The sequence below is a fragment of the Capsicum annuum genome, chromosome 3 (assembly GCF_002878395.1).
Source record: "Capsicum annuum cultivar UCD-10X-F1 chromosome 3, UCD10Xv1.1, whole genome shotgun sequence".
NCBI lineage: Eukaryota > Viridiplantae > Streptophyta > Magnoliopsida > Solanales > Solanaceae > Capsicum > Capsicum annuum.
In genome coordinates, this window is record NC_061113.1 from 246,607,976 (window position 1) to 246,620,094 (window position 12,119).

Here is a 12,119-nt window from a genome sequence, read left to right on the forward strand (position 1 = left end):
AGTTCAGGAAACATCATTCTTTGTTTGATTTTGAATTTTTGATTGATTTTTTTTTAATATATATTTTTTCAACTTATTTTTTTAAATTTCTGACTTTAATTTGATTCCAAAAGAGGGATACGAGAAAAAAAAAAGTTCAAAGGGGTAAGCAAAGGTTGATATATTATTCGGATAGTAGAACAAAATTCCTTCATCATTTCAAATCTTTAAAAATGTAAGTTCAAAACATACATAACATAATTGTACATGAATATCATACATAATATCTTTTAACTGCACCAGCATTAACCGGTATTCCTTCCATTTTGCCTTCTATATTAGTCAAATATAACACGCCATTAGGTAACACTTTCTTCACCATGAATGGTCCATGCCAATTAGGAGAAAATTTGCCTTTGGCTTCAATCTGATGAGGTAGGATGCGTCTTAGTACCAACTGACCAACTTCAAAATGTCTGTGACGCACCTTTTTGTTATATACTCGTGTCATTCTCTTCTGGTACAGTTGTTCATAACATACAGACGTCAATATTTTTTCATCTATCAAGCTTAATTGCTTCAAACAAGTCTTGACCTATTGGTCCTCATCAATTTCAGCTTCTACAACTACTCGAAGAGATGGAATTTCAATCTCTGCAGGTATAACTGCTTCAGTTCCATACACTAACAAGTAAGGAGTTGCACCAATTGAAGTTCGAACTGTAGTACGATAACCCAACAAAGCAAAAGGTAACTTTTTATGTCATTGTCGAGAACCCTGAACCATCTTATGGAGTATTTTCTTTAAGTTCTTGTTGGCAGCTTCTACAGCTCCATTCGCTTTTCGACGATAAGGAGTTGAATTCCGATGCATAATCTTAAATTGCTGGCACACTTCTTGCATCAGATGACTATTGAGATTCGCAGCATTATCCGTGACAATTATCTTTGGAATACCGAATTGACAAATGATATTGGAGTGAATAAAATCAATCACCACTTTCTTGGTCACTGACTTGAAAGTCGCTACTTCCACCCACTTCGTGAAATAATCAATAGCTACCAAGATGAACCTATGTCCATTCGAAGCTTTTGGTTTAATTGGTCCAATTATGTCCATTCCCCAAGCCTCAAAAGGTCATGGAGCAGTCATTGTATGCAACTCAGATGGAGAGGAATGTATCAAGTCTCCATGTACCTGATATTCATGACATTTACGAACGAAAAATTGATAGAATCTTGCTCCATGGTGAGCCAATAATAACCTGCTCAGAGTATTTTCTTTGCCAAAACATACCCACTCATGTGTGGTCCACAAATCCCAGAATGTACTTCAGTCATAATTTTTAAAGCTTCTTTAGCATCTACACACCTCAGAAGTCCCAAATCAGGAGTCCTCGTATACAAGATTCCTCTAGTTAGGAAAAATCCACTAGACAAACGTCGAATGGTTCTCTTTTGTTTACCATCAGCATGTATAGAATATTTTTCAGTCTGAATATATTCTTTGATATCATGGAACCATGTCTCCCCATCAAATTCTTCCTCAACCACATTGCAATATGCATGTTGATCATGAATCTGTATATGCAAAGGATCAATATAAGTTTTGTCGGGATGTTGAAGCATCGAAGATAAGGTTGCCAAAGCATCAACAATCTCATTATGAGCTCTGGGATGTGTTTGAACTTTATTGATACAAATTGTTGACAAAGATCTTGCAAACAACCTCTATATAGTAAGAGTTTCGAATCACGAGTCTCCCAATCTCCTTGGATTTGGTGGACTAATAAATCTGAATCTCCCAGTACCAACAGCTCTTGAATCCCCATGTCAATGGCTAATCTCAATCCTAAAATGCAAGCTTCGTATTCGGCCATATTATTGGTACAGTAGAATTAAAGTTGGGCTGTTATAGGATAATATTGTCCTGATTCAGAAATAAGAACTGCTCCTATCCCCACTCCTTTTACATTAACAGCTCCATCAAAGAACAACTTCCAGCCTGAATGACAATCTTTAAAAACAAACTCATCAACATACAATACCTCTTTATCTGGAAAATAAGTCTTCAATGGCTCGTACTCCTCATCAATAGGATTTTTAGCCAAATGATCCGCCAAAGCTTGAGCTTTCATGGTAGTTCGTGTTACATAAACAATATCAAACTCCGTGAACAACATCTGCCATTTTGCTCGTCTGCCTGTGGGCGTAGGCTTCTGAAAAATGTACTTTAAAGGATCCATACGAGAGATAAGGTAAGTAGTATAAGATGACAAGTAATGTTTCAGCTTTTGGGCTACCCAAGTTAAGGCGTAACATGTCTTCTCAAGAAGAGTGTACTTAGCCTCATAAGTGGTAAACTTTTTACTGAGGTAGTAGATGACTTGTTCTTTTCTGTCCATGACATCATGTTGGCCCAATACACAGCCAAAAGAATTGTCTAACACAGACATGTACAATATCAAGGGTCTGCCTGGCTCTGGAGGAACCAAAATAGGTGGATTCGACAAGTATCTCTTAATTCTGTCAAATGCCTCTTGACATTCTTCAGTCCATTCAACTTTAGCATTCTTCTTCAATAACTTGAATATTGGCTCACAGGTTGTTGTAAGCTGAAAAATGAATCTACTGATATAATTCAACCTTCCAAGTAAGCTCATCATCTCTGTTTTATTTTTTGGTGAACGCAGATCTTGAATAGCTTTTATTTTTGAAGGATCTAACTCAATGCCACGTCGACTGACTATAAAATCCAAGAGTTTTCCTAATGGAACTCCAAATACATATTTTGCTGGGTTAAGTTTGAGATCATACCTCCGAAGCCTTTCAAAGAATTTTCTCAAATCTTTAACATGATCAGATTGCTCTCTCGACTTAATGATCACGTCGTCTACATAAACTTCAATCTCTTTGTGCATCACGTCATGAAACATTGTGGTCATTGCCCTCATGTAAGTTGCCCCAACATTCTTTAGTCCAAAAGGCATGACTTGATAACAATATGTCACCTATGGAGTAATAAATGATGTCTTTTCCACATCTTCTGGATCTATAATGATCTAGTGATACCCCGCATAACAATCCACAAAAGACGCAAGATCATGTTTGGCACAATTGTCCAACAAAATATGGATATCGGGAAGTGGAAAATTATCTTTTGGACTCACCTTATTTAAATCACGATAATCAACACACATCTAAACTTTGCCGTCCTTCTTTGGAACAGGGACAATATTCGCCAACCAAGTAGGATATTGGGCCACTCGAATGACTTTAGCCTCAAGTTGCTTCGTGATTTCCTCTTTAATTTTTACACTCATGTCAGTTTTGAGCTTTCTTAGCTTCTGCTTGATAGGAGGAAAAGCAGGATCAATTGGCAACTTGTGAACTACCAAATCAGTGCTCAAACCGGGCATATCATCATAAGACCACACAAAGATGTCTTTATACTCATGCAAAGCTTCAATTATAGCTTTCTTTTGTTGTGGTTGAACATGTACACTTATCTTAGTCTCCCTAATATTTTTATGATCTCCTAAATTGATTGCCTCAGTTTCTTCCAAATTGGGATTTGTCTTATTCTCAAACTATTTGAAATCTTTGCTTATATCCTCAAATATTTCCTTTTCATCGTATTCAACCTCCTTATTCATTATTTCAAAATTAGATTGGGTTTTTAAATCTGGTTGACAATTCTTCATGCATGTCATATCATTAGAATCGGCATAGAAAGAACTGTATGATAGAAAATAAATAAATAAAAATCAGACTAGAAATAAAACGAAGGGAAACTACGCTTTATTAGAAACATAGATAGAAAGAATTTTAACCTAAAATACCAGATTTAAAGTTCTGAATTACAATCCTAGAATGATTTAAATTACAAAAGTAAAAACAAACAAACTACTAAGACTGTAAGAAAAACAAACAAACTACCAAGACTCCTTTATAATAGGAAGAGGAGTGGCCTTCCAATTGTTAAGCTGGACATCAGGGCCGATAAACTGCACATCTGCATTGCTGGTACCTTCCCTAATTTCAACCATATCAGCTTCAATGAACATGTTTTGAAAAAGTTCAATCAAATCTGTATCATCATCATTCATTGATTCTGTAGCAGGTAACTTGGAGGATCCAACAACACTGAATTTGATGAAAGGCTCGTGAAGTGGAGGTATCGGCTTGGTAAGTGACCAAGAATCTTTATTACGCTTTTTAGCCTTCTTTATATCTTCAGCAGTAGGCTCGTATCCCAGACCAAAAGTACCAAAGTTCTCATAGAGGTTTATCGGATGAACAATGTGTTGCAAAAACATCCCTAGACCTTTTCCTGGTTCGAAACCATGCTTCAACATTTCATTCACTACCATAACAAATGCAGAGGACAATTGTGGTCTTGCGATGAGATTCCCCTCGAGGATATGCTCAACAGTCACTACTTTAGAATCTTGATGAATTAACACATTGGCAGTATCTGCTTCGATGGAGGAAACAGAGTAGTCTTTATACATGGATAAGTCTCTTTCACCATGAACAAGTATCTCTTGCCTGTCACATTTAAATTTGACCATTTGATGCAACGTTGATGCGACTGTTTTAGCCCTATGAATCCATGGCCTTCCCAATAACATATTATATGAAGCATCAATGTTCAGCACTTGGAAATCCATAGCAAAATCTACAGGCTCGATTGTCAATATGAGTTCTATTTCACCAAGGGCATCAGTTTTTGATTCGTCAAAACCCTTGACGCATACATTGTTAGGTCGAATTCTCTCCATATTAATATTCAACTTTTGCAAAGTTGACATAGGATAAATGTTAGCACCTGATCCTCCATCAATTAACACTCGAGTGACGATGGAGTGCTCATATTTTATAGTAATATAGAAACCCTTATTATGTCCAGTACCTTCCACAGACAATTCATCATCTGAGAAAGTAGTTTTATTTGCTTCAAGGATCCTTTCAACAACTTTTTTCAGTTGATTCACTTTATTCTCACTGGGAACAATTGATTCATTAAGAATCTTCATTATAGCCTTGTGGTGTTCCTCTGAATGTGTTAATAAAGACAACAAAGAAATCTGTGCTGGTGTCTTCTTCAATTGTTTTATAATAGAATATTCTTGCAATTTCATTTTCTTTAAAAAATCTTCAGCTTTTTCATCAGTAACAAGTTTGTTGAACGTCATTCGTTCTTCACCGCATTGTTTATTCTTTCTTAACTCTACTGGAGCATAACATCTTTCGGATCGAGTTAATCCCCCCACTTTATCTACATCTTCAGTCACTTCTTTCCCTTTGTGCATCACCACAACGCGATTATAATTCCAAGGGACTGCCTTGGTATCAAACATAGGCAGCTGTGGCACTGGTTTAATAACAATAGGAGCTACGAGAGCTCCTTTTATGATTAAGAGAGGCTTATTGGATCTTTCGGGAATAATAAGTTTCGGCTTTATTTGACTTGACCCAATATTTTTTGAAATCTCTTTCCCCATCACCAAGGGAGCATTCGATGATTTGGATTTTACTATCACCACCTTCGCTTCTGCAGGCTTTTCTTTTGTCAAATCTACAACATTTGCTGATTTTTTCGAATCAATTTTAATTTTAATGATCGGCTTAAAGGAAATCATAGCATCTTTACCACTGAGTATCACTTCGAGCATGTTTGTTTCATTATGATCTGGCAGCGAATTTTGATTGACATTTGGAGCGCCTGGACTTTCTACCAATTTCTATTAGGTATTATCAACTCTTGAATGGCTCTTTTCAAATACCAACATTTCTCTGTGTCATGCCCTGGGGCATCAGAATAGTATTCACATCTTATAGAATAGTCCAATTTCTTTGAAGGAGGATTCGGGATCCTTCGCTCAATTGGGTTTAGAATATTCATTTTTCTCAGCCTATGAAATAAACTGGTGTAAGATATTCCAATAGGAGTGAAATTATCTTTTACCATGTTATCCCTTTTGAATTCTGCTCTAGGCCAAAAATTAGACCTCGGAGGGCCTCTTTGAACTTGTGGGACCATTGGATGATTTTGGATTGCTGGTGCACGCCACTGCGGGTAAGAAGGAGCCCGAGCATATGGTATTGCATTGTAAATAGGATATTGGGGAGATGGAGCGAAATATAATGGATTCTGTGCGTATGGTTGACGTACACCTCTCCAATTTTGTCGTGGACCTATCACAACAGTTGCTACATCCTCTTTTGTTTTCTTTCCCCCGAAACTTTCTGCACCACTTTGAATTGCCTGTGTTGTCACTTTCAAAGCGGCCTGGCTGATGATCCTTCCTAACTTGATTCCGTTTTCTACCATATTTCCAACTTTGATAACTTCGGCAAATGTGCTTCCGATAGTAGAGAGCAAATGATGAAAATAATCAGGTTCTTGTGCTTGCACAAAAATATCAATTATTTCAGATTCTCTTATTAACGGTCTGACTCTTGAAGCCTGCTCTCTCCATCTGACGGCATACTCTCAAAAACTTTCGGTTATCTTTTTACTCATGTAGGCAAGCGTAGTGCGATTTGGCACTATCTCAATGTTATATTGAAATTGTTGAACGAAATCTCGAGCCATGTCATTACATACGTGCCAACGGGAAATATCTTGATTGATGTACCATTCAGAAGCTATCCCTGTAAGGCTTTCTCTAAAGTAAGCCATCAATAATTCTTTTTTTCCTCCTGCTCTCCTTAATTGATTGCAAAACTTTTTCAAATGAGCTACAGGATCACCGTGTCCTTCATATTTGTCAAATTTTGGCATTTTGAACCCTATCAGCAAATGGACATCAGGAAACATACATAAATCCTTGTATGAAACACTTTTTGGTCCACCTAATCCTTGCATATTTCTCATACTCTGCTCTAGACTTCTAACTTTTTTAGCCATCTCCTCCTATTCCTCATTCTTGGCAATCTTTTTAATCACGATAGGTATATCGTGTCGATGAACATAATAAGGTGGATTTAGGGATTTGAAAGTCATTTCAGGAGGATATAACATATCATGATTTGGTTTTCCCATATTCTTCGGTACTGTCGGTTGAGTACCCGCAGTAGCTGGCGCTACAGAAGTAAAAAGTGGGTTATTTGTGACAAATGAATTTGGTGGGCGCATGGTAGAAGTACCAACAACTCCAGACATATTAGCAAATGGGCCAAATCCTGGTGGGTAAAATGAATCACTAGTTTGAGCTGGGTTAAAATTTGGATCATTTGAAGTTGAAAGTACAGGGATTGAAGAAGGCGGGACTTGTCCATTCAACCAAGCTTGGTACATCTCTGCCATCTGTTATTTTAATGACTTTATTTCTTCCATTGATGCTACTTCCTGCGAAATCAACTAATTCTGCTCTTCTTCACTATCAGACCCTGTACCTTCTCTGTGGGTCATTCTTCTTTTACCCTTGTATCTGGTGTTATACGGATGTGATGCTAGTTTAAACCACAAACCAACCACCAATAACTTTATCTTTCTGTGACCAAGTAGCAAACGGGTGAGTGTTATATATTTAACACATTATAATGCCACGTTATATGTCATGCTTCTATATGCATTTTCCAACCTATCATGGAAGGCTTTGTGTTTCATCCTAGCTTTTTAGGCGTATTGTTTCAAAAATTATGATCGAACCCTTTGGAGGTTTGCCTACGTATCATGCCAGAACATGAATCAGATCTTATGTAGTTCGGGAAGAATTTAACAAAATTGTTTTGTCTCTTCTCTTTTTTTTATTATTGAAGAAAATAAATAAAGTAAGTGAAGTAAAACATATGTAATATATATAGAAATAAACAATCAACTTCATTACATTCTATAATATAAATACGATAAAATAACTGACTCAACTCCTAAAATAAAATCTACTAACTGACATATGAAAACTAAAAGACATAATATCGAAACAAGAAGTTTTAAAATTGAAAATGAAAAACTATGACAAAGAAAATAATGATCTATTCAAGGAGACTTCGGTTTAATATGTCCTCCCAAACTCAAATATATGTCCTCCAATGAAGTAGTGAGTCGCTGTACGAAAGCTGGTACTTGTGCCAAAAAGTCCTCGCAATCCAACTGTTGATAATCCAAACCCATTCTGGCAGTATCCTGTGCTACACGGAGCACCTTCCCTCGAAGAGAACTGAAGGACTGATCCCATTCCTGGGCCTGTCGATCTCAGAAATCAACCATCTCTCTTGCACGTTGTTCACGAGCAGAAGTAACCTCTAACTGTTTGCGTAATATTCCTTTTTCATGAATCCATTGAGATCTCTCTCGATCAAATTCTTCTTGCATGTTCTGCTCAACTTCTTGCAACTATTGTCAGCGAGATGCGGTAAGTTCTGCAACGTGTGACCCCCTAGTGGTAGCAAGCTTGATTTGTCCCCGAAGTGCAACCTCAATATCTGCTGACTTAGCTTTTTCTTCCACATATTCCCTTTGTTGTTCGTCTATTTTTGCCCTGGCATGCTCTAATTCTGCTCTCAAAACTTGGTTGGCTTCATGATGTTCTCGCATGGCTCTTTCAATTCCTATCCTGTTTGCAGCTTCCTAATCTATAGGTCCCTTAACCGATCTTTCTGGTCTGACTGGCGAACTCGACTGTTCTTCAAACCATTCACGGTAATATGGGTGCACTTCTCCTTTCTCACGCTCTATGACTATCATTTCAATCCCCATAATACGGCAACCCTCCCAAATCTGCTGGGCCAAATTTTCTGGAAGTAGAATCTCTGGTCTGACCTCAAATACAAACTCAGTCATGTTTTCCGTTATAGGAATTATTTGATGCCTGCCTATCTGACGTAGAACCCTCAATGGAACATACGGTTGAACACCTCTAATACCCATTAATAACAAGAACAGATGAATGACAGAACTATGTATGACTTGCCTCCAAGGAACCAATGGAGATTCCAAGTGATTTTATCTGTTGTCAAAGAACGAAAAAGTTTAACCCAATCTCTAATTTCTTTTGGACATTTATATTTCTCCATCCTTTCCTCGTAATCGTTGATGCGATTAAATCGCCCGGGATCGAACCTTGTCAATGTAGGACGTTGATAAAGATGCTCCACAATCCACATCTGTAACAAGATATTACATCCCTCGAAAAAACTTTTTCCCTTCTGACAAACAGTCAGAGCACGGTAAATATCAGCTAGGATCATTGGTATCATAGTGTAATCTTTCTTAATCAGTATCTGTATCACTCCCGCTAAACGAATATTAATTTTTTCTTCTCTTCTTGGGAAGACCATAGTGTCTAAAAAGGCTACCATGAATGCAAATCGTCTATGAATTTTCCAAGCCTTAAAACTTTCCTTATTACAAAGTTGTTTACCGTACTTTTGAAACCTCTCTTGCCTTCCGTATCTGTCATACAAAAACTGCAAGGAAACCCAACCTTTTTTCATTGATTCTTCTTTTGTGTTCCGTATGTTCATGAGCTTGCAAAATCTGTTTATCGAAATAAGTCTTGGGGCTATAAGTTTCTTCCGATGCATATCACCATATCCAACATACCCTGCTATCTCTTCTAAAGTAGGTGTCAACTCAAAATTTGAAAAGCGGAATACATTATTCTTTGGGTCCCAGAAATTCAGTAATGCAACAATCACCTCCCTATTAGGATTGATTCTCATGATGCTTGTCAAAAAATCCAAATACTTATGTATCTCGCCATAATAGAATGTATCCATTGCATTCCACCATAACCAAAGTTGCAGAGGGGTACAATCCACAACCTGAAGCAGTACACTCCCATCTCTCTTTCTCTTTGAACGCTTTCCATAAACAGGAGGCGACATTTTATACCTATTAACAGGGACATAAGATTAATAAATATCTAGACTTAGACATAACTTAATCTATTAATTTTAAAAAGAATTTATAACTTAACTTGTAAAACCTAGTGCGACCATTATTTGGACTTAGTTGCAAAGAACAATTTTATCAAAAATCAAAGCGAGAGAAACAAGATTGATAATGTTTTTTAAGAAAACACTTATTTAAATTGACTCTATCAAAAACTTTGCTATAACAGACTTCTAGACAAATTTATCTATATGTTTGAAGACAATATTCCCTAAGTACAAAAATAAAATAAAAGGACTTAGAAATAAGGAAAAATAGAATGACCGTTTTATGTATGAAGTTGTATAAAAATTTTAGTCTCACGACCCTAAAGGTTCAGGACTGTTAAAATTGATATATATATATATATATATATATATTTATATATATTTAGTAAAAACTTAACCTCATGATCCCTAAAGATTCTGGGCTATTAAAATATATTTTTATTTTATTATTATTATTATTATTATTTTATTTTTTTTTCCAAAACCTTAGCCTCATGATCCCTAAAGATTCAGTGCTGTTAAAATATATATAAAAATTGGACTTGAGAATTAGAAAAATAATTATGAAAGTAATCATATTTTCAAAATATTCCCCAATAAATCTATGAATAATTTTTCAAAAGATAGGGTCGTATCCTGGGAAGGACTTCCTACGTATCCCACTAAAATGTGAGAATTGGACCCTCGTAGTTCATAAAAATCATAAAACTATGTTACTAAAATTTTCTCTTTTAAAAATAAAATTTTTCTTTCAAAAATAATTCACCAAATGTGACGGTAATTTAATCTCTTGCATTTTCATGTTGCCTAAAAGCCGGTCAACACACAAATAGCCTTCCAAACAAATGTCAAAGAGCACTTAGGATGCACATGTTAGTCTTTATTAAGTAGGTCACCTGTCCTAGACAGACCCGGCCCCTGTGCCGAGTCCCGCTAAGTCAAATGCATATGATGCAAATAAAGCAGTACCTAATAAGGATAACCAAATTCTGAGTTTTCAGTTCTTCTAAGCTTAAACCTAATAGGGATAGGTGTCTAGATTGGCTTACCCGAGTAGACACTCGAGCCGGGGAGGGACAAATTGGTCGGTAGCAGGGCAACACCGCCTTCGTTGTCGATCCGAACCCCGCCTAACATGTGTGAATATATCCTTTACCAGGTGCTTTGACACTCCGGCTATCTCAAAAAGAAGGTGGGAGGCATATGCTGCATTCCCTCTATCCTATTTCAGAGACTCAGAGGAGATACACGAGAGAACACAATATATAATACAGTTCAAATAATATCAAATCATTAAATAACAGACAAGTAGCACATAAGGCCAATAAACACATTATAAAATAATTAAAGCAAGTAAAGTCAATATCAAAAGCTCGAATTCTTCTTATTCCCCAGCAGAGTCGTCAGAGATGTCACACCTCTTGTTTGCCCGACGGGATCGAGGTCGAAGGGTTTTTTCAATTAAAGTGATGGTATTGAATAGGGATTAATTTTTATCATTTTTAGAGTCGCCACTTGAAATTGAGTTATGGTGTTCCAAGTCACCTTATTGAATCTCTAATCAAAAGGAAATGACTCTTTGTTGGTCTGCGAAAACAGAAGACTAGGTAAGGAATTCTGTTGACCGAGGGGAAGGTGTGAGGCACTCCTCGAGTCCCGTGGTTCTAGCACGGTCGCTTTATTGACTTATACTTAACTTAAACTATTTAGAAAAATCATGTTAAGGCCTAAATTTGCTCATTTTTATTATACTAAAACTTTTTTTTATTATCTTATATTAAATAAATCATTGAAAAGTTAATTTTAGAAAATATTTCTCAAAGTGCATTATTGCATCCTTGAAATTTAAATATCTCGAAAAGATGCGTACGCCACATTCTTAATCGAGACGAATATTATAAACGTACCTAAAATTTGACTAAATTCAAAATTTCATTTTTTATATACAATTAATTTAATCAATAAATTAATTTTCAAATCTTGTTGAAATAATAATGAAATAAATAAAATACAGAATCCTATCTATATTACACTAAATTAAATATTATCCTTAAAATTTAATTTCTTTAAATCCATGCAAACTTCAAATCATATTTTTATAAGATAAATTAGACACAAAAATTCCAATAATCTGATTTAAACTTATATTCATGAAAGAAAAAATTGAACAACCCAAAAAACAAAAAATATATACGAAATCTAAATGAAATATAATTATTTAAAATAACAAGGATTTAAATTAATATAGT

At 35.9% G+C, this 12,119-nt stretch overlaps 1 pseudogene; it reads right to left on the reverse strand.

Annotated features, from left to right (window-relative positions):
- Positions 1-253: 253 nt before the first annotated feature.
- On the reverse strand, positions 254-6,316 carry LOC107864875 (annotated as a pseudogene).
- Positions 6,317-12,119: the final 5,803 nt, after the last annotated feature.